Source organism: Rhinolophus sinicus, linkage group LG05 (assembly GCF_036562045.2).
Source record: "Rhinolophus sinicus isolate RSC01 linkage group LG05, ASM3656204v1, whole genome shotgun sequence".
Classification (NCBI taxonomy): domain Eukaryota; kingdom Metazoa; phylum Chordata; class Mammalia; order Chiroptera; family Rhinolophidae; genus Rhinolophus; species Rhinolophus sinicus.
The window spans coordinates 82,406,141-82,429,922 of record NC_133755.1 but is presented as its reverse complement, the minus strand read 5'-3'; the positions used below and the strand labels follow the sequence as shown (position 1 = coordinate 82,429,922).

The window sequence follows — 23,782 nt, the reverse complement described above, 5'->3', positions numbered from 1 at the left end:
AAACAAAAATTATATACACTGAATACAAACACACTCCCAGCATCCATCAGCTGCCCTGGGATTTCCTGCAGCTTGCCACTCCTGATTATCTCTGAACTTGTGAAACAGGAAGAAGCTGGATAAACGGAGTTGACAGAGTCCCGAAACTTCATTTTAAAGCACTCGTTAAAACCGTTCAGATAAGCCTTACACAAAAGAGCACATACTGCATTGATTCCAGTTTCATAAAACTCTAGAACAGGCAAAACCAATCCAGGGTGGAAAATGTCAGAAGGGTAGTTCCTGGGGGGTGGGGAGGGGTAAAGGTTGACTGGGAAGGGGCATGACGGAACTTTCAGGGGTGATAACATTATGTATCTTGACAGGAATTTTGGCCACACAAATGTATGTATTTATCAAAACTCAAGGAATGGTAGACTTAAGATTTAGGGATTTTACTCTGGATAAATTTTACCCCTCCTAAGTACTATAAACAAATACTGAACTCTAGTTAATGATATACATTGAAAAATGTTTAAGGATTAAATGTACTGACATATGCAAGTTATTTTGAAATGCATAAAAAAATAATATGGAATTTTGAATGTACCGAAATGTGGAGAGATGTGAGATAAAGCAAGTACAGCAAAATGCAAATTGTAGGGCCTAGGCTCTGGGTAGTGGATATACGGGTATTCATTGAATAAAATACTGAGAAAACCAAAACCTCAGGATCAACTCTTAGAGAATAAATTGTAAACTCAACCCTGGTTTGAGTTTCATCACTTGTGATGAACTGTGCTCAACATGCTAATAAGCAGAGACATGCCCACCAGGCAAAGGAAACGAAGAACAAGGAATGTGGGAAAGCTGACTTCATTATTCCGTGTCACAGAGCTTTCAGGGTTAAGGGCTCTCAGCACAGCTTCTCTGTTGGGGTACGCTTTTCTCTATTCTGGAACCAGGATAACCCCAGTCTTGACAGTTTGAAAACTCAATCATCAGTGTGCCCAGGGACCAGTGGACCCTGGGAAACTGGTTCACAGTAACGAGACACTGATCCTTTCATCAGTGAGTTTCTTTAGCAGGGTAAGCAGCACGTTAGAATATCTGGCTGGTCGAATACGTTTGTGTTCTTTATAGCCCCAAACCAATACAACGAGGAGATCAAACACATGTTCAGAACACTGACGGAGCAAAGGAAAGCTGTGTGAGCTGTGTTCAAAGCTTATTAAGTTATCCCTTTGCTACTTCAGGAGGTCATCACTGTTGAAAGTCGAATTCAGGTGCTCAGAGCACGGCCTCCTCCTTGGAAAGTACTTCTGATCAGCAGTGTTCACACTGGGGCCTCGGGGTGCTGTGGTCCCAGGGCTAGGTTCTCTCAGTGGGTGCCGCGCACTGACAAGCAGCTGGTACCCGCCAGGCGATTCAGTTCATCCTCACAACCCGCCTGCGGAGAGCTAGGACTCATCTCACTTTAAAGAAGAGGAAACCACACCAGACAAGTTAAATACCGGCCATGCTCACAGCACTAGAAATGAGTGACCAGTGCCCGATTAACAACCTAATCCATGGCGTCCAGCTTATTTAGGGCCTACCATCTAGACCTCTATTGAAGCTCACAGTACAATTTCAAATATACGGGAGTGAGAACGCTGAAAAGGGCGTGTATAGAGATGGAAAGAACAGGACTTCGGGATGAGGAACTGGAGCTAAAAAGCCACTTAATTAGTTGTGGCAGCTTGGCCAACTCATTCGTGTCTCTTTCAATTCCCTTTTCTATAGAAGGTGAAAAAAATTCCTGACTCGTGGGATCATCGTTGTGGGCAAATCGCTTTACCTCTCTTCCTGAAGCCTCAGTTTCTTCAGAGGCAAAAATGGAGATGTTCACACAGGGCTGCTGGGAAGGCCTGAGCCGAGGCCGAGGCGTCCTGCCTGGCACGGCGTCGGGCTCCCAGACGGAACTCGCGTAAGATTCATTTATTACGACACGAGTTTGAGCAAGCTCTGCGCTGTGTAAAAGACATGGGGTCTTCGCGTAATTCATTCATTCCCTGAATGACATCACCTTACAAGTAAAAACAAGGTTCTTGCTGCAGTGAGCACAGCTGGTGAGAGCTTCTCCTTCCCCACAGGCAACGTCACCTGCCCATTCCTGGGAGGGTTTGGTCCCTGCCGGGTCTGGGGGCCGTGGCCGGAGGCACAAGGAGCTTTCTTAAATTAAGTGCTTGAAAAAACAAGGTTGGGTCTAGAAGTCGATTCGTTCTCACTCTGTCACCCACCCGGTCAGATGGAAGCCGTCCTCACGCCAAGGAACATGTGCGGTCCTTGTAAACCCACACATGCCAGGCAAACTGCCCGACTCGTGCGTTCATTTCGGTTTACAGAGATTAGAAAGGGTTCGCACTCATGACTCACATTCATCTGGTTCCAAAATAAACAGAATTCTACCTAAAAAACAAGTTCATCAAAACCCAGGTTCCTTTGTTTTTGTTTTAAAGGACAAACCAGAGGGAAAGGGTTTCCTTCTGGCAGAAAATGTTTAGAACATGCTGTGTGAACAATAGCTCACTTCCTGGACGCTCAGCTGGAGGCTGCTTCTCCATTCAGGACAAAACGTTTCATGTGAGGGGACTGACGCCTTTTCTACAAGGCAGATCCTTGGGAAACACGAGGGAGACAATAGCGAAGGGAGGAGAGGGAACAGAGATGTCAGCCTAGGCCTGCTCCTTCCGGGACAGGAGGAGAGGTGAGGGCTAGAGGGCGGCTGACACCATCCCACACCTCAGCAAAGGTCTGCTGGTAGCCGGAGCCTGGACTCAGCAGGGTCATCTGCGACAGACTGGAGCAACACCTACCTGGCACGGCTGTTGGTGATTTCTACTTAACTGACCTACCAGTTAGCCAACTGCCTGCCATCGACTCCCTCAGTAAACAGTACCCACTCAGGTCCAGGTTTGCCGCTGGCAGGGCTCGCGAGCACGCCCGTAGGTCTCCTGTCTCCACCCTCCCGAGTGTTCTGATTACCAACAAATGGCACGATCTTTCCCCAAACTGTTGAAGATGGTTGTATTTGTGGATGAAAATAGAAAACTTAATTAAACATCACACAAGTCATGAAACAAACGTAAAAACAGCTGTTTCCTGGCAACCAAGAAGATGTTTTGAAGAGACTTAACAACAGGATCATTAAAAAAATGTGCCCTTGAATTAAGTGTTGGAGAAATGTAAAAAGTTCTAAAAGGATTCTGTACTCAGACTGCATCACAAGTGGCTAAATTTTTGCCTTTTAAGAGCTCAAACTGGACGTGGCTCATGGGCCAGAGAGGCCAGCGAGCGGTGATTCAGCAGGTCCATGCAGAGAGGAAAGGCTCTAAGCTCCACATCAAAAAGGTCGCACACCTATCTGTTTGGAGTTTAAACTAAAATGTCTGTGTTCTTTTTAAAAATGACTTCCTCCTTCAACAAAACAAAATTTTGTAATTACCTGAACCCCCAGTCCCACTGGCCACATAGAAAGCCCCTGGGGGGAGCTGGCTGCAGTGTCTGATGACGCTATCGGTTATCAATACCAGGAGCTGCTCGGGCAGTAATTCTCAAACTACTTTCATTATCAATTAAGTCTAAACTCCCAAAGACACAGAACCCCTGTTTGCTTTTTCCTAAAAAGTCTGGTAAACAATCCCAGGTGACTTTCAGCCCTTCCTTCTTCCTCATTGAGGTTCCTGTTTGAAAGATGCCTTGTGCTTTCATTGGTCACTGCATGATCCGGGACCAGCCAGCCAGGGCCGTGGGACCCCCTCGTTAGAGACCAAAGGCATTAGCGAGTCATGGGCTCTGCTAGTCTATCAACTCAGAGGCCACCTCTTGCAAGCCAACTTCCAGCTTCCACACACCGAGCACGGCAGGGGCTGAACAGGAACTGCCCTCAGCCCACTCAGGTCTCCAGCTGGGGCAGAGAAGCAAAGCAGCTGGAGTCCTCCAAATCTCATAGATGTGTTCTGAAGTTCAAGGGCACCCAAGGTCACCCCACAGAAAGAGCCTGAGCTACAAAGTAGTCTGTGCCCTGCCCCCCCATCCCACCAGGGAGTACAAAAATCATAGAACGGCATCTTATGTCCCCCAAATATCATCACGGAGGGTAAGATGTGTGGAACTACTCCACGGGAATGATAGGCACATGGAGGATAATTGTTTTCTGGGTAGGAAAGCCGAGCTCAGGAGTCCGGACAACAGTGCGTAATGATGGTGCCTACCACTTACCCCACCGTTCCCACCACCTACATTCCTGCTGTCCCTGAGACCCCAAGCCTCAGGCTGGCAGGCCCCTGCCTGCTCTGCACCCCCAAATCCTCATCCTGTAATTCCTTCCAGGACCAGCTCAAATCACCTGTGCTCAAGACACACAGTGTGTGATGGAATGTAAACATTTTTCAGAGTCAGAGCAAGGCTGTATCCTTGGTTTCTCCCATTATAAAAACACACAAGCTACCTGAACCTCGTCTGCAAACTGGGGTGCTAACACCTTGCTTTGCAGTCTGGTATGGGTACTAAATGCGGTAACACAGGTACAGTGTCGAGCACACAGCAAGCGTGCAATAAGCACGAGTGCCCTGCCAGCACCCTCTGGACTGGCTGCACCTAAGGTTTCTGTTTCAGAATCCTTGTGGCAGAGGGGGCCTGGCTGTACCACACTAACGCAACACACTCACATAAATGTGGTCCAGGGATGGGTCCTGGCCCTGACATACGCACACCACGCCCCTTGGGCTCCTCCTGTGTTTCCCACAGGTGCCCCAGCAGGCACTGAGCACTGGGCTTAGTCAATACCCTGCAGAGGAACACAGAGCTTTTAGCGTGGTTACACCTTAACTGACTCTTAGGGAGGAATCTGTGTAGGACAGAAATCTTTCTTGGATCTGAGATTCTTCCCCAGGAGGAAATGAGAGGGGAAAGCGGCAGCATCGCTCCACGTAAGTTTCTCCACCTGCATCCTTACTGCCTCACTGTTAAGTTCCTGTGTCAACAGCCTTTTTATCAGCCTGGGGCTGACCTCAGTCACAGGAAGTGCATTCTTTCCTCTTTAAAAATGTGAAATTTTTCTTAAATTCCCAAGAGTCTAGTTTATAATATTATGATTTCAACAACAGTAACAAATGACCCACCTGCAAGCCCACCACCCAGTTTAGCGAACAGAACATGGAAGCCCCAACACGCCATGCCTTTCCTGGATCGCGGCTGGCTTCCCTGTTCCTCTGAGGCCACCAGCCTGAATTACACGCTGTCCTCCTCTTGTCTTTCTTTAGAGTCTGCCATCCACGTCAGTGTTCCTAACCACACGGGCTCCCAGCTGACGTCCCTGAAGTAACCCTATAGGTTCTGGGGCCAGAGCTCAGGGTCAAGGGTGAGGACGTGGAGGCCACGAAAAGGACCCAGCCCCTCAAGACACGGCCCTGGTAAGGAGGGCAACAAGCCCTGGTACCTCGTCAGGCTGGCAGGGCGAGGGCACGTCCTCTGGGACTCCTGAGAAACTCCATTCCCTATAAGGGGCTAAACTTCACGCTGGACAACCAGGAAGGACAAAGCCTTTTCAGGCCATTCTCAGTGAAGGCCGGCTGCCCCAGGAGCCCCCGTGGACGTGCACTCGGGCGTGCTGGCAAGGAAGCCTTGCAGGCTGCAATCACACAGCATGTCCGTTTTCTCAGGCAGCGCACCCAGAAAAGCTGCATGCAGGGAGAGGAAAGGCAGAAAAGAGAGCCATGCCGCCCTCTCCACATCGTGAGACCTTTGCAGTGGGAGACCCACGGGCCACCCAGCCCGCAAAGGACACATCCAGTCTTGCCTGCACCAAGATTCCAGAACAACCACAATCCACAAGTCGCAACTATTTTGCAAGCGTTTATCACGGCCAAGAAGTGTTCCCTGGGGGCTTTGTGTGTGTGCCTACAAGGTAGGGTCCTTCAGAAACGGAGTGGAGCTACAGTCTGAAGACAACATGAAGAAGGAAAGGTCAGTCAGGGGAGCCAAGGAAAGACAGTTTATTCAAGATTGAGTAAGACCCAGCACACCTATTACTTTTCATTTTGGCAGTAACTTTATAACATCTCCATTGTTGACAATGTATTGGCTACTTCTGTTAGCCTGTTTCCCAGTTTCGTTTTGTTTGATAAGCAATAAACACTTAAAAGAGGACTGCGTGCTTATTTCAGATGCGGCAAAACTGGGGACACAGTGGACCACTCTGCCCCTTCCTCACCGAGTTCTGGGATAAGGGGGGAGAGGGAGGAGCGGACAGGCAGCCTGAACAGGTGTGTCAATGCCTCAGGTCTACGGGAGAGAAGAAGGGGTGAAGGGGGAACTGGCTGAAACCCTCAAGCGTCCACAGCAAAGAGGTCAGGGGTCCCAGCTCCACTGTTAACTGAGGTCCAGGAACCTTGTCTAACATTCTATCTTTTAAAAGAATCAAATGCTCGAGCAACATATGAACCGGTGTAGAGAAAGTGTAAGTTCAGGCTGAAGGAAGTGTACTGCTCACTGCAACCATCATCAGTAAGAGATTTGTTTTTCTCAAATATCTTTGAGCTCAGGCTGTGTGTGTGAGTGTGTGTGTGAGTGTATGTGTATGTGTGTGGTGTGTGTGAGTGTGTGTGGTGGGTGAGTGTGTGTGTGGTGTGTGTGTGTGTGTGTGGTGTGTGTGTGTGGGTGTGTGTGTGTATGTGTATGTGTGTGGTGTGTGTGTGTGTATGTGTGTGTGGTGTGTGTGAGTGTGTGTATGTGTGTGTGGTATGTGTGAGTGTATGTGGGTGTGTGTGAGTGTGTGTGTACGCACACACATGCACATATCAGAATCTCAAATATGTTCCTACACAGTTGAAAATAAACAGGATGGCTCTAGTCAAAACTGTGAAGTACAAAATCGCTAAGCTCGTTCCCTAAAACGATTTGCTCCAGAAGTGGGAATAAGTGAGTGCAGCTGGTATAGGGATCAACAAACTGAGCCCCTGGGCTCTCACCTGTGTCAGCAGAAACACAGGGCAGGAAGGTGCGGGCCACACGAGGCAGGAAGCCACAGGTGCAGCTGGCAGAGACCTCAGACATCACCCAGATGAATCTCAGTTTGGCAGGTGAGGAAACTAAGGCTCAGGGAGGTTTCATAACTTCACCAAGGCAGTGAGACGGGCAACACGTGGGCTGACTGTGGCTTCTGGTCTCTCTGCTGAGATGCCCCACTGATTCTGCAGCTGGGAAGTGGCAGAACATGGAGCAGCCATTGGTGAAGATACTGAAGCCTCCAGGGGTTGAACGCTGAGGGAAAAACAGCTGAGGGAAAAATGAGCTTTCTGACCCGTAGTTCTCTGCATCCCTGGGCACTTGCCTCTTTCAGAAAAATGGCTTCTGCGCAGAGCTGCGCTGTCCCACTTCAACAGGGGGGACACAGGGCTCAGCAAGTACGGGAGCCATTTCCCCCCAGCTGGGATAACGGGACTGTTATAAGATTGCCAGCTTTTCATCATGGCAAATAAGGACTTTAAAAATTAACAGGATGGAAGTGTGAGGGAGAGCTCTTACAAGAACAGCTCTGCTTCTTGATTGTGGTGGTAGTTACACGAACCTACACACAATAACATGGCACAGAACCACACATGCACACACACAACTGGGGAAATGTGGATTATACTGTCAGCTTCTTGTTCTTACGTTGTACTATGGTTATACATTCCCATCGGCAGAAACTGGGTAAAGGTACCGAATAAAGGACCTCTCTGCATGATTTCTGAAACTCCCTGTGAATCCAGAATTATCTCAAACTAAAAAATATGAATAAAGGAAAAAAATTTAAGTTAACATGAAAACTATCCCTTTTGTTTTATAAAAGGACAACTGAAAACAAAGAAAGAGTGGACGTAAGCAGAACAAAGGCGGTTGGCGACCACATACCCACCAGCACCACCATGGCAGCCCTCACTGTCTAACTTTCTCCTTTTATCGTGGACCAGTCAAAACTGTGCTGAGGACTATCTTAGCAAGAATGCAAGGCTCTGGTTCCTCCATTCTCACCTGCCGGGCAAGCAGCCACCACGTGCCAACAGACTCACTCAAAGGGAGGCCTGGCTTACGGCTCCCTTCCTTCCCAGCCTGGAGAGACTAGAACACCACCGTGGGCAAGACGAGAGGGCTGAGTGGGGCTGAGGAAAAGGGCATGTCGGGCTTTGCTGGCAAGGAATTGAAGTTCCTCTTCTGCCTTCTGCTCCTCTTACCGGTGCCCAGAACACTCTGTTTTTTCCTTTCTCTTCTACCAGAGCAAACAGAGCTGATGTCATCCATTTACAATCCCAGGTTTGTTCATTTACTCCACCCTTCCCTCCCTGCTCAGACTCTGAGACCCAGGGTCTAATCTCACAGCACCCTCTCCCTTCCTCCTGCTTTCAGACCCCTGAGTACTTGCTGGCCACATCCCCTCCAGAACCGGAACCCCAGGAGCAGGTCTGCCCTGTAAGTGCCCAGAGGTGGTGCTCCTCACAGACCTCCTGGGTGGTGGGAGAGGGGTGCACCCAGGAAAGCCAGACAAGTGGTCCCCAGCCTGGGACCACTGATGGGTGGTGTAGCAGACGCTGTCAGTACCTGCCTACGTTTTCTCAGCTTCATCGTTTCTGATCCTGCCAATCGGACACTTTGCAACTGCAGGCACCTACAACTCTCCGAGGGTTCTCTCTGGACGCAGAGCCCTCTAGGCCTGTACATGGGCAGGCTGGAAGCGCCAGGCGAGTCATGTCCTCCCCTCCTCCCACCAAGGGAGCAGCTCTCACCCAGCTGGAAAGGAAGCGGTAGAGAAAGACCCCAGATCCCTCCGCCCTCGGGTGGGAGCACTGAAGCCATCTCACACAGACCCCCAGCAGGTCTGAGCCCCAGGGCCTGGAGTGTAACCCCTTGATAGCAAACCCTTTATTGCTTTCCTTTCCTCCTCACTCCCCCACTCTCCTACCAGGGCTTCCTGAGCTCACCTCCTGAATAAACTACTTGCATGCAAATCCTGCTTTGGGGGAACTCAACCTAAGTAGATGGTCACAGGGAACCCTAACCATTGGGAAATTAGAGCTGAATTTCAAATATGAATGAGTGGGTTTCTGGGGGTGTCTGAAGGATGTATATCTACATAATGAGGGACACTGCCAATACCATAGCTGTCATTAGATACTAGAAAGCTAACAGGGGAAAAAAACCCATAAAAATTTGATTTGCCTGGGTTAATACTCATCACAGCCATTTATGTGAACTGCTTTTCATTTGCCTAATTACCACTAGCGCATTTACTACCATGGATGTATTAAATGTGTCAGAGAAAACTTGCATTAAATTCTATTTGATTAAATTCTATTTGTGCAACCCCACACTGAGTTCTTGTGTGTTCAGAGCTGGGCACTCACACTGGAGGAAACACTGTGGTTGCGGAACTTCAGTGGCAGTTGTTACGACACCGGTGGCTGTGTCACCTTCAGTAGGTGTGGAGAGGAGCCCCGCGCTGCTGACCAGTGCGCTGGTCTGCAATCACTCAGAACCACTGCTTTGAAGGCCACAGAAGACAGAGCGAAATTCGCGGTAAAACTTCCCAGGTTGGCATTTGCAACATGAAAGGTTGAAAATCGGCAGAATCTTCTAACACTTTAGTTGAGTCATGGAACCAGAAGCAGATCTGGTACACTGACAGTTTAACCCAAAAAAGTTAAAATTAACTCTGTCACTGTGTTTCCCCGAAAATAAGACCGGGTCTTATATTAAGGTTTGCTCCAAAAGACGCATTAGGGCTTATGTTCAGGGGATGCCATCCTGAAAAATCATGCTCAGGCTTATTTTCTGGTGAGGTCTTATTTTCGGGGAAACACGGTGCTCAAATCCCAGGAGACCTGGGTCTGCTCATTTATTCAACAAGGGGAGTGCCCACTCTGTGCCAAAGATGTTGCCAGGCAACAGAGGTTCGGGCACTGCCAAAGGCTCTGTGCGACTCTGGGGGGCTCATGTCCTCTATGGGCCTCAGTTCACTAACATGTAAAGGAGTGACTCACATTTAGGGAACTTTCATTCAGCTCTGACGTTTTCCAATGAATCAAAGCAGCATCGTGTCTCAAAGCAAAAACATTCTGCCTGGCTGTCCGGGCAGCATGATGAGAGACGTGGGCAAGATCCTAGCCGCTCCAGCAGGGGTGGTGGCAGGGCAGGTGAAGGACTGGCACGGTCCTCAGCGCACCTTTAATTGCGGACATTCGTTGAATTGGATTGGCCTGATCAGCCGGGAGGCTCTCGGGAGCGCCAAGGGAGCCAGTACCATGTCCAACAAGCAAAGAATGTAGAGGCATCCAGCATGAAATCCAGGTTCAAAATTGGTACTCCCGTGTTTCCCTGAAAATAAAACCTAGCCAGACCATCAGCTCTAACGTATCTTTTAGAGCAAAAATCAATATAAGACCTAGTATTATTTTATTGTAATATAAGACCAGGTCTCATATCACATAAGACCGGGTCTTATATTAATTTTTGCTCCAAAAGACGCATTAGAGCTAATGGTCTGGCCAGGTCTTATTTTTGGGGAAATGGTATATTATGACTTTTGTTCACTCCAACTGCTGAGGGGAAAATGGGAGCCGCTCACTAGAATTAAAGATGCTATGATAACCTCCTCAACTGGGGCTTCAAATGAGCCCTGCACTAACAGCTTTCCTGCTCTGAATGCAAAGCAGGATGCAAGTGGAGAGAGGGGGGCAGCCACCTGTGAAGGGCGGCCACTGATGACACCACTCTATCTGACAGGCCTGGCTTCTGTACGCCTTTCCCGGTGTGTCCCCAGGCAAAGCCCTGACCTTCTAGATTCCACCGGGAACCTGCAGGAAACATTTTTATTTCATTCTGTTTTACAGAAGGAGGAATTGATACCCAGAGAGAACCATAATTTGCTCAAAATCACCAACAAATCAGCTGTGGAAGTCTGATTTCTGACCAGCCCAGGTTGGCAACCTCTGATCAGTATGTAGCCGGGCGTGAGGTAGAAAAGAACTCAGTTAAGACCAACACCTACACTCAGACCTGTATGTCGATGTGGCATTTAGGTTAAAGAGGCAGAAACAGCACCCGGGAACGGCTGTGTCAAGGAGACACCAGAAGCTCAGAAGCTGGGGGATTTACCCGCCCAGAACAGTCCCTTGCCAAGCCAAATAAAAACAAGTCTTTTTTATATAAACACATTTTCTCAGTCTCACATAAGGTATAAAAACAAGCATCTTTAGAAAACTGTTTCTGTTGATCAGACACATAAAAACTTAAGTAATCACAGTGAAGTGTATCATTAAAACAAGCCCCTGCCCCCACCTGCAGACGGCTGCCCCTAAACCCTCCCTACACAGAATTCAGGAGCTACCCCCAACTTCCTTCCAGGAAGCTCCCTGAGAGGAACTGCGTCCTTTGTCTGCCCCCAGCACCCGCGCCGTGCCTGGCACAGTGGTCACCTAATAAATACCTGCCTATGAAGCACCCGGCCTCCGCCCGCTCAGGCCACGCGCTGACAGCGGCTCAGGAAGGCCGGCCAGGGCCTCTGCACCTGCTCCCCTGGGTGAGACGGTTCCTCAGCCGACGCGTCCCATCTGCTCCCAGGGTAACGAGTCCCACAGGCTCCCTAGCGCCCACGGTTGGGAACGGTTGCCTCTATGCCACCTTGAAGTTTGTGCAATCTGTGTTTTAGCTCATTACACTGGGAATTAGGAACAAGCTGTGCTTTGCTTGTTTGGTCCTCCTGTGACTTCACAGGTGTCAATCTCAGCCTAAGCGCGGGCTTCCTGCTGCAGACACGGAGCCCTCACCTCGGTGGGCCTGACGGCCTCTGACAAGCGCACTCAGGTTTGTGATGGGGCCTTTCCTTTTCTAACTCAACACTGAAGGAACATAGACATTGCCATATTACATCAAATTCAGCAAATGATGCAACGATACTGGCCCAAGTCATGATAAGCCTACAAAGGCTTGGAAATGTATTTTAATTAATACCAGCAGGAGGCATTGTCTGAAGTAAATCCAGTAAAGGGCATGGCCACAAACTTGGCAGGGGGACACACGCTCCCCAAATGCAGAGACCATTTTCCACAGCCCGGGGGGAGACCCAGTAAATGCGGCTTTGTGGAACGACCGACCAAAGTAAGGTAGGTGGGTGTTGACACCACTGAGGCCCCCAAACACAGCGATCAGTGAGGCTCTCCCGGGAATGGGCTGAACTGGCTGCACCCCCGGCCCGCTCAGGTCCACCTGGACATGTGAGCCCATCCCCGAGCACAGCGACATCAGTGTACGTCTGCATGAGGACCAAAATGTGCTCTCACTGACATCAGCCTGTTTTCATCCTCGGGGTCTGGGAGCTGTCACACTGAAACCTTTCTGAGCAGTGGAACAGAGGCATCCCTCACCAGGCTCTGGCCTTAGAAGCTGGCAGTTCTCGAGTTGCTGCCTAGGACGACACAGGCCGAATCTAACTGGATCCAGGGGGAATTTAGCCCAGAGAAACAGCGTTATCTGAACTGGAGCACGGCCAGGCCGCTGGGTTAATACCCCAACCGGGGAGACTCATCAAGGACCTTACTTCTGGATCAGCAGCAATATCTCTAATTTTTCTAAACGGGCTTTGGAAAACGTCCTCTAGCCAAATCAATTCCGCCAGCACCATATATGCCAGAGACGCTAACTCTTCTGCTGTTGCCAACTGCCTCTAAAGCGTGTAAATGGCTTTAAGCGCATGGACCCAGCCGAGGGTTTGGTTAGTTACACATTCGCTCGACTGCAGCCGTGTCCTTCTGGAGACCTCCACAGGGAGCTACCTGCGCAGCTGGTCATTTCCCTGCAGTACACCGTGCCTGGTTTGCTTCTTTTCTTTTCTCCATCTAATTTAAAAGATTAGGGGCCGAGAACTGGCCAAACCCGTTTCTGTTCTTGACTTAAATATATGATACTTGAAAGCAGAAAGAGTTGTGACATTTCCAAGAAGGTTTCTATTCTCAACATTCTTTATAGATGTTAAAGTATTTTATGTACGGGGCCAGGGCAGGCAGTAAATGGAATTAGCTTAAAACATATATTGGCATTTAAATGTCAAATTCAACCCCTCTTTTTCAAATTAGAATGTTTTAGTGAAACAACAGTTTCAATTTAAAAAATGGAGGGGGGGGGCGCTAATCTATTAACTTGGGAAATCCATAAAACATTGGCAATAAACCTTTCCTGAAATCCATAAATTTCTATGCTCCCATCTGTGTAGCAAATTATTCCACATGTTGTAGCATACAAGGGCTATTGCTTATTACTAGAGAATGAAAAAGAAGGTAAAAATCAAAGTTTAAGGCTGAGATGGAGAAGAATACAATTATTCAATCTCCTTCAAGAAGAAAAAGAACGATGCCCATGGCCACGCATGGCATGGTCTTAGCAACCCCGACCTTGAGCTCCTTGGAGTGACGACATGTGAAAGACTCAGGACCCTCACCATCCTTCCAAGGTCCTTAATTATTGACTCATTTCCAAGTGCCCATTCGGGGCCAGGGAGCCTAGGGGTTTGTAAAAAGGAACTGTGATCACAACCTTGAAATCTGGTTAGGTTTCTAATCTGGTTAGGGAGTTGGCCACGCATGAAAAAACACAAGAATCAGCAGTGCCCATAGTGCCAAATCAGTGCCTGAGGACAGAAGGGCCAAAGGCCAGGCCTCTGCAATGCCAAGGCGCCAGGGGCAGGTTTGAGGGCAGACAGGGGCATGCCATCCTTGTCTCTCTTGAACCGGGCCCCTGGTCCCACCCCTGCTTATCAGGCTAACTCCTTCGGTCTAAATAGGGCCTTACCCCACCTCCTCCCTCTCATAGCACTTTGTTCTTTTTCTTCAAGAGCACTTATTTTCGTTTGTGACAATATTTTTATTTGTTTGTACTTGTTTAATATCTGTCTCTTTCTTTTGACTGTAAGTCCCTCAAAAGCTGGGTTTTTGTTTACTATTTCACTTCTGTATGCCCAGCACCTAGAACAACCTGGCACACAGGAGGCTTTCAAAAAATATGTCGAATGAATGAGCAAGCTTTAAAGAAGAATGGAATTTCAACCAAAAGAAACGGAGAAAGTCACTCCAATAAGGGAAAAGTTATAAACCAAAGTATAGAGGAAAGTAGTGGGTAAAGGAATTTACTAGCGCCAGAAAACTAAAGTACAAGATGAAAGAGAAAGCCAGGTATAGCAGCTGGACCACAGGTCCTTCTTGGAAGGACCATGAAGTCCAGGCGGAGGAATCTGGACTTTGTACTGCAGCAACAGGGCACCAGGGAAGGTTTTCAGTCAGGGGAGGTATACCGAGCATTTAGGAGCGATAAGGGAGCCACAAGTAAGACGGACCAGAGGAGAAGCTCAGAGGCAAGCAGCATACTGAGGTGGCAGTTGTGGGACCGATACCAGGAAGGTGAGTGAAAATGAAGGAAACGACGTGGAGAGATTAAGTGGGGAGACCTTGGTGACTGACTCAGGATGGGAGAAGAGGAAGAGTTCAGAGTCAAGGGCAAGTGAAGGCTGGAGACACCCTTTACAGGGCCTGCCTCGGGGTCATTTATACAATACAGGCTTCCCCAGCTCTCATCTATCCTATTGATTTCAGATGAAAACTTGGTACAGAAGCATCTTGACCTGTAAATGAAGGTCATGGCGAATCCTGTAGCTGCTAAACAAGGCCTGAGAAAGTCTCAGGGACCCAGAGCAAGATGATTATGCCGTTAGGTGGACAGCACGCAGAGTCACTGGTTTGTGATGGGGTGCAGGGAAGACCTGCCTTAATTTTGCCAGAGCACAACAGGGGAGGGGAGAGGCAGAGCTGTATCTCCCAGGTAAGAAGCACAGGCAGAAGCTTGGCAAGGCCACAGGCAGCTCTGCCACTTCACAGAGCAGCTTTCTGCATGGCTTCCCGATGGGGGTGGGGTGGGGGGCTCTGGAAGGGTCATGCATGAAGTCTTTGATTTGGGCTCACTGATAAACTGATCCCCTTAATTTTTCAGGAGGTAGGAGGGACATCAGACTCCTTGATGAAGTACTCCCAGGCGCCATGTCACAAGTGAAATCTCATCACAATGTATAATGCAATCTGTAATGATGTCATGCAACTTCAAGAGGACCGGACGACCTGGATGCATCCAGAGAACAGCCAGGACAGCAGCAGCGTGAGAACAAGTCATCTGAGGAGAGGGAAGAGGAACTAGGGTACCTGGCAAGGAAACAAGAAGGTCTGAGGGCGGGAGGACGTAAGTGCGGTTCCAAGCATCTGAACAACTGTTACCAGGACCCTGCGGACCCAGCAGTTAAAACCAGAACTGATGAAGTGGAAGTCACAGATTTAAGCTGGAAATGAGGAAGCAGTTTCCACGACCTCGCAGAGTAACTGCTGACAGCAGTTACGGTCGGTTACCTGGAGTTTCCAAGCAAATGCTGGAGCGTCCCTGTCTGAGAGCACGGAAGCAACTGCTCATAGGACAGCTGAATGACTTGGCAACTCAGATTTCTTCCGATTTCGTGATTTGAGAATTTGCTGCAAATCATTCCATCGCTCTGCAAGTCATTAAAGAAAAACCTAACAGTCCTCCATCTGGGACAGCAGGAAAGGGAAGAAATGCTTCGAGCCTTAACAGTGAAAAGGAAAACTCATGCTGTCGCCCAGGAGTCCCCTCTCCCAAGTTACTTTCCTTTATACACACAGATAAATTTTCTTCTGGAGTTCGGGGCAGAAGTAAGATAGTGCAGTAATTTGGATTGAAACAAGAGGAACTGAAAAGTAACTGCTAATTAGCACCAAAACAAAAATCCAGCTCACCTATGTTCTCAATACAATCTCATCCAGACTTAGACGATGTAGCCCCAGCCGGCTTCCCTCATTTATCAACTCCAACACCTACTTAGGTAATTTCAGTTCTCAAAATTTTAGTTTCCTCACCGGGAAAACGGAATCAAATAGTGGGCTAGATCAAATAGTTGCGAAAAAATCAACAGAATGTTTGGTGTTGGCAACGATTTTTTGGATTTGACACCAAAACCAAAGGCAACAAAAGGAAAAATAAAGACACAGGATTGCACCAAACTAAGAAGCTTCTGCACATCAAAGAAAACCATCAACAAAATGAAAAGGCAACCTATGGAATGGGAGAAAATATTTACTCCCATTATAGAAAAGGACCTGTAAACATTTCTCTGAAAAAGACATACATATGGCCAACAAGTACAGGCGAATGCGCTACGTCACTAACCATTAGGAAAATGCAAATCAAAACCACAATGAGATGTCACCTCATACCCCTCAGAATAGCTATTACAAAAAGACAAGAGGTAAGTGTTGGTGAGGATGTGGAGTAAAGGGAACCTTTGTGCCCTGTTGGTGGCCACGTAAACTGGTGCAGCCATGATGGAAAACAAACAGTATGGAGGCTCCTCAGAAATAAAAACAGAATTACCATGTGATCCAGCAATCCCACGTCTGGGTATATATCCAAAGGACATAAATCGGTATCACAAAGAGAACATGCACTCCATGTTCAAAGCAGCATTATTCACAGAGCCAAAGTACGGAAACAATCGAAGTTGTCTGCTGAGAAATGAATGAATACAGAAAATGTACCTCTCTCTCTCTCTCTCCCTGGAATATTATGCAGCCTTAAAAAAAGGAATGAAATCCTGCCATTTGTGACAACCTGGATAAAACTGGAGGATATTTTGCTAAGTGAAATAAGCCAGACAGAGAAAGATAAATACTGCGTGTTATCACGTATATGTGGAATCTTTAAAAATAAATAAATAAAAACCAACAAAAACAGTTGAACTCATAGAACCAGGGGCTGGGAGGTGGGAGAAATAGTAAGAGATTAGTAAAGGGTACAAACTTTCAGGTATAACATGAATAAAGTCTGACGATTTAATGTATAACATGGTAACACTATTGCATAAGTGAAATTTGCTGAGAGTGGAACTTAAATGTTCTCACACAAAAAAAGTAAGTATGTGAGATGATGGATGTGTTAACTAGATGTGGGATCCTTTCACAATGTATACATGTATCAAATCATCATGCGTATACTTTAAATCGCTTACAATTTTATTTTACCTCAATAAAGCTGGAGAAAGTCAACAGGTGGCTTTATTTATATGAAAATAAATTCTGTAAGAAACAAAGATTTAAACCTGAGAAAGGAAACCATAAAAGTACTAGAAGAAAAAAGAAAATGAATGTTTTTAGAGCAGGGAGGTCTTTTTCACTAGGACACAAAATCCAGAAGTCATTGGATGGCCAGTTGGCTCAGTGTTTAGAGCACAGGGCTCATAACAGCAAGGTTGTTGGTTTGATTCCCACGTAGGCCAGTGAGCTGCGCCCTCCACAAGTAGATTGAAAACGACTTGACATGGAGCTAATGGGTCCTGGAAAAACACACTGTTCCCCAATATAAAAAATAAAAAAAATCCAGACGTCATTAAACACTAATAGAATCAATTACATAAACATTTTTAATTTCTATATGTTAAAAAAAATGTTATATGTCTATACCTCAATAAACCAAATACCATAAACAAAGCCAAAAGACAATTCATATCACAGATAAAGGGCTAATTTCTTCAAACATAAAGAGCTTCCATAAATGTAGAGATTGATTCAACAATTAAAAAAAAAAAAAAAAAAGGAAAGTTACAAGCAGAACCCACGAAATAGTGTTTTTTAAATATATAAAAAGACACCAAGGCCGGCCTGGTGGCTCAGGTGGTTAGAGCTCCGTGCTCCTAACTCCGAAGGCTGCCGGTTCGATTCCCACATGGGCCAGTGGGCTCTCAACCACAAGGTTGCCAGTTCAACTCCTCGACTCCCACAAGGGATGGTGAGCAGTGCCCCCTGCAACTAAGATTGAACACGGCACCTTGAGCTGAGCTGTCGCTGAGCTTCCAGATGGCTCAGTTGGTTGACGCGCATCCTCTCAACCACGAGGTTGCCGGTTTGACTCCCACAAGGGATGGTGGGCTGCGCCCCCTGCAACTAGCAACGGCAACTGGACCCGGAGCTGAGCTGCACCCTCCACAAGTAAGACTGAAAGGACAACTTGAAGCTGAACGGCACCCTCCACAACTAAGATTGAAAGGACAACTTGACTTGGAAAAAAGACCTGGAAGTACATACTGTTCCCCAATAAAGTCCTGTTCCCCTTCCCCAATAAAATCTTAAAAAAAAAAAAAAAAAAGGAAAAGACACCAACCTCACTCATAATGAGAGACACCCACTTTAAAACCTTACCAAGATAATATTTTTAACCAGAGATTAAAAATCACCACCCCAGGCTAGTGAGGTGTAGAGAAATAGGCTCTTTTTATAAGTTGTGGGTGTGAGAGTAAATTTAACATGCACAAACCCTTTAACATAGCTGTTTACCTTCTAGAAATTTATCTTAAAATAACTTTGAATAAGGATATGCATTGTAGCATTACTTTTAATCAGTAAAAACGTATTAACATTTAAATTGTCCACCTAGGGGAATTTTTTTCAAGTAAGTGACAGTGTAGCCACACGATGGAATACTGTGAAGTATAAAAAAGAAAACACTTCAGGTAGGATGATTTTTCAAAAAAAATATTAAATGAAACAAGCAAGGTTCAGAGCACTATGTATAATATGGCACCATTTATCTTAGAAAGAAAAACACTTGGCATATCTGAAATGCTTACATATGCACAGATATTTCTGGAAGGGTACTCAAACTGGAGAGGAAATGGGTGTCTTGGGGAGAGACTTAAAAAAAAAATTCCCAGGCTATAAAAATTCCATCTCTAGGGCTGGCATTGCCTACCTTCTTACACAGTTAGAAATGGAGGCTGTTGACACATATTTCCTCCAAGATCATGAATCATGACCTTGGGGTTCGGTAATCCCTGCCCTTGAAGTCCACTCCTCTGCCACTACCCCCCAAGTTCCCTCCTGTCCTAAGGGCCAGCACAGGGCTCAGCCAAGGCCTGCAGCTAAGCTTCTCTGGGGTCATCCACCAAAGCCCAGGACCACACACCCACTGCACACAGTGTTTCCCCGAAAATAAGACCCAGCCGGACCATCAGCGCTAATGCATCTTTTGGAGCAAAAATAAGACCTGGCCAGGTCTTGTATTGTATTGTATAGTATAGTATAGTATAGTATAGTATAGTATAGTATAGTATAGTATAATACCAGGTCTTACATTAATTTTTGCTCCAAAAGATGCATTAGAGCTGATTGTCCGGCTAGGTCTTATTTTCTGGGAAACTGCAGGTTTGGGGAGAGGTCCTGCCCAAAATAACTAACTCCAAAGTGGAAAGGAACCTGAATATTGACACAAACCACACCATCTCAACTGAGTTTACAATGGCTTCCTGGTAATTTCAATCGGGACAGGCAAGAACAGACTGTCAGACAAATTGTCATTTCTAGGCCCCTAGTGACTTAGGCAGTTTCCCACCTGTCTAGACAGACAAACAGAATGCCCTGGGTTGTGGACAGGTGGGCCCTGTGGCACTGGAGACTGACTGGGTCATCAGAGCTCGTGAGTGACACAGAGAAGGGTACCTGGGCGACACTGTTCAGCATCCTGCCTGCCCAGACTCTTCAGACCACAAGCATTCTTCTTACCACCGGCTACTCACCTGGTGGCATCAAAAGGGAACAGCTATGGGGAAGGAAGAAAGCAGGACAGGAAAGTAAAGGAACCCTAGGAAGGGGGCGCAGCCTTCCATGAAAAGATAGCTGAGATTGGAGCTCCCATCTTTGAGGGGGCTGGCGTGCCGTCGGGGGCCAGAAAAGAACTGTGTCGTCACTGAGGGTCCCAGATTCCAAAGGACGCCCAAGTGAGGTCCAGGTTAACTGCTTCCCTAGAGTCTAATATAATGAGAAGCTTGTTCCTCACTATCTGGCCGGGTAATTATTGGCCACTCTGACCATCAGCACATCTCTGAACGAATTAAGTTTCTCTGGGGCCTATTCATTTTAAGGAGGAAAAACCAAACCTGGTTGTCTTATGAGCACCTACTGAAGCCAGCCGGTGTTGCTGTACTATGCAGGGCTCCACGGGAGCCAGAGGACAGGCCCGAAGTAGCCAGCAGCAGGCCATCTGGGCAGACTTCCGGGGAAGGAGGGCAGACCAGAGGGCAAGTGCCTGGCACCTTGACCCCAGCCAGACCTGGGCAGCTCACTAACTGGGCATCTATAGTCCCTGGGCACGGCTGACTGAGATACTCCCCCCACCACGATGTCATGTAATCCACCATCTGAAACGACACAGCACCCATACACATACTTCCTCACACGTGTGCACAGAAAGGACACTCTCCACACCTGGTGTCTAAGGGGCTTGCTCTACACCGACCTCCCCAAGTCCACCAGGGTCAGAGAATGTCGGAACCCCCCGCATCTCTCTCTCTCACTTGGGGCAATCCCGTTTCCAACCTGTGGGCTTAGGAAAAAGTGTTTTAGATGGATCAGGCCGCCAGCCCGTAAGATGCCTTTCGGGGTATGAGCACCACTCTGTTCTGGGTGCTGAGACCCGGCCCCCTCTGCCGCGAGTCCGTGAACCCCTCGCTAGCTGTCCTCTTCTCACAGGATCGTCCATTTTCTAGATTCCTGGCCATCTTCCAGTCTCAGTAGTTTTGAATTCCTCTCCCCTTGCCTTATAATCCTGGTTTTTAGATTTTATTTCTGCTTTGAGGATGTGATGCACCCATAGAAATGTATTTCCTAAGATAATGACCTAGAAGCCAATGCCTCCAGAAGCCGCTCACAGATCGTTGCCCAGGATGATGACAAGGGCAAAGGCCAAGCCTGAGAAATTCTTAGAAATTCAGATTTCATTCTAGTTCAATTGCTTAAAAAGTGTGTGTGTGTGTGTGTGTGTGTGTGTGTGTGTGTGTGTGTAAAAAGCCACCCAAAACAGCTTAACAGTAGGGGAAAAAAAACAAGGTCAGAAAAGATCAGGTAGCACTAGTGGCAAAAGAGAAAGAGAAAGGAAGTGAAAAGTAGAAGTCATAAGCTATATTTGTAAGACAGTGTACGTGTAGAATTGAATTGTAAGTTTCTTTTACAGGAGAAATTAATTACAGAGAAAGCGGCTCGATAGCTCCACTCAGGCCCGGCCCCGCCCTGCAGGCCTGCTCTCACCCCTCCTCACTGGGGCGCCCTGGCCGCCCCGTCTGACTGCAGCCCCCACTTCCCACCACACCCCATCCCTCTTCTCAGCTTTAGTTTCCTCTTATCACCAACTAGCATACTAGGAATTTTATTGTCTTCTTTAATTTCTCTTTCTCCTACTAGCCTTCTAGACTGTCAGTTCCATGAGGCAGAGGATTTGGTCTGGTTCATTCAGTTCCCATCCCATTGCTTAGAACAGTGCCGAGAACATAGCAGGTATTTAAGAAATTGAATGAATGAATAATTATAATAAAAATATACTGCAATTTGACAGTATTGCTGATTATGTGAAAATACCTCTACTTGTTTCTTAAACTTAATTGTTTAGAATAAGATAAACTACTATTCCCTAAATTATATAAAATCACTCAGTCTGTATGCTACTGATGCAATTACTAGAAAAAAAAGAAGAGATACAAAACCAGAGCCAAATTATATAAAGAATGTCCCAGAAAATGCTTCTGTGATTCTCCTCATCCGTATGCACTAGAATAAAGATCAAATTCTTTTCATATATCCACCTACGTTCACTGTCACCCCTGCTTTTGGTTTGGTGTTAAAAAATGGAAGTAAACAAAAAGGAGAAAAGGGAAATTCTCATCTGGCTGGCAATTTCACAAATACCACAAAATCCCTGCATGGTGTTTGACAGTGTTTGACGCAGCTAAATGGAACCAGACTGTTTATGAAAGGATGGGGGCAGACAGTGTGGGTGGTGGCCTGCGGGGACCTGGGCGCTAACACGAGGTGTGGTAAAATGCTCTGCAGAATACACAAACAGGCAAAATACTAAAAAGAGAAAAGAAAAGAAAAACGCTTTTGGTGGAGAAGGCTGAGGAGGGAAGGCTGCTGAAAAAGCCTCTCCGTGATGCCACTGGTAGAAGAATGAAAAGGAAAGATAAATGAGAACAGGAAGAACAAAGCAAAAAGACAGGAAAGGGCACAGATGAAAAGGGGAGAAAGAGCAAAGGGGGAAAAACAGATGGGAAAAAAAATAAGCAGGATGAGTAAAATGACAGGAAAAGCAGCAAAATGAAATCTTGAGAGCAAGCAGAGGAAAGCATGAAAATGAGGGAAGAGAAGAGAAAAGTCAGGCTCCCAGGCTCCCAGGCTCCTGTGATGAGAAGGGAAGTGGCGGCCGCAGGGAGGGCACCCTTCAGGGCCAGGTCCCAAAGGCCAGCAAGCTGTCCAGTGCGAGGCATGTCATTACGAGGTCATCAAGGGAGGCTTGGTGGGGGGGGAGGACACACGCGTCTCTGCATCACCAGTGAAATGCAGAGCCAAGACTCACCCAGCTCACTTATAACGCTATGGTCTTTCTTCTGTTAGTTTCAAGGCCATGGAAATACCCATATAAATATGTATTTTTTAAATCCAGCTAATACCATTCACTTGAATTTATCAGACAGAGAGGCCAGAGGTTTATTCAGGACTGCCTATAAAATAAGTGAGATTATTTTTAAAATATGAAAAAAAAAACACAAAAAAAACCCCTCAATCTTAACAGACCACTTAACACCAGAGAGATTGAGAGGTTCTAGGACAAAAGCTGACTCCACGGTACACCGGAAGCAACTTACAGGCCACTCGAGGCTCTAATTTGTCCCCAGAGGTAGGAGTGTCACATTCTTGTTTAGGGACAGCTTTGCTCCCTAAAAGGACTACACAGCACACTTGTTCACATAACAAAGAACAATGCGTACTCAGAGCACGGGGTGGGAAGTTCAGCACTGGCAGCGGTAACTCCCAGCCCGTCTCTCCTTTCACGTCCAAGTCATTCTTCTTGCACACCAACCGTGAAGGGTTAACAGCAGCCAAAGCCTCTGTGGAGGTGAACCAATCAGCTCCTCTCATGATGACATCATGCCTCCCACTGGACGGCCTGCTGGAAAGGGCAAGGCGTCTGGGACCTGGCCTGGAAGGGTGCCCTCCCTGTGGCTGCCACTTCACGTCTCAGGGACGGATTCAAGAGCCAAGGGTCCCCTCAGAGGAAACCGGCACAGCTGCCCCCCCCCAAATCCCTGACCAGAAACTATTCTCAGCTTGTACAAAAGGCAAAGGAAGCGCCCCCCTGCCCTTCACTCCCTTTCCACTTGTTTAATATTTATGAAAGCTGATTACAAAACACAGATTTATCACTTCAGCCTTCAGCCAAGTTCTAAATGACTCAAATGTTTATGCTAAGTAGACAAGCAGCCTTCTGTGGTTTTCTTTCAGAAGTTACAATCCCATTCAAAGGCAGGTATGTGAGAGACCTATCTGATCCCACAGACTTTTTATACGTTCAAACCGCAACCTGACTAGGACGTTATTTTTGTTCTTCTTATGAGGTATTTATTTCGGACGCTAACTGCTGCTGTGTGCGTCGCCAGCGGTGCATCAGGCATGCAGGGACAGAGGATGGAAATGCCTCTAGGAGACCGGGTTCGGGAGCACACAACTGAAATACTGAGCACACTGCCAACTTGGTGGGAAGGAGGACAGGTTTCTTCCCCGTAATTGGAAGTGGGAAAGGCTTCAAATTAAATGATGAATTACTCCTGTTTCCCAGCACCCTGAGTATCTACAGCTTCTGG

The 23,782-nt window shown here is 47.2% G+C and overlaps 1 protein-coding gene and 1 long non-coding RNA gene across 11 annotated transcripts in view; one reads left to right on the top strand and one right to left on the bottom strand.

The window, feature by feature from the left end:
- Positions 1–23,782, bottom strand: part of ANKS1A (ankyrin repeat and sterile alpha motif domain containing 1A) — a 171,181-nt gene that overhangs the window by 41,305 nt on the left and 106,094 nt on the right. The window lies entirely within an intron of this gene.
- On the top strand, positions 8,184–8,759 carry LOC141571630 (uncharacterized). Its single transcript, XR_012496546.1, has 3 exons — positions 8,184–8,316; positions 8,410–8,472; positions 8,620–8,759. It is a non-coding gene; the product is annotated as an uncharacterized LOC141571630 (long non-coding RNA).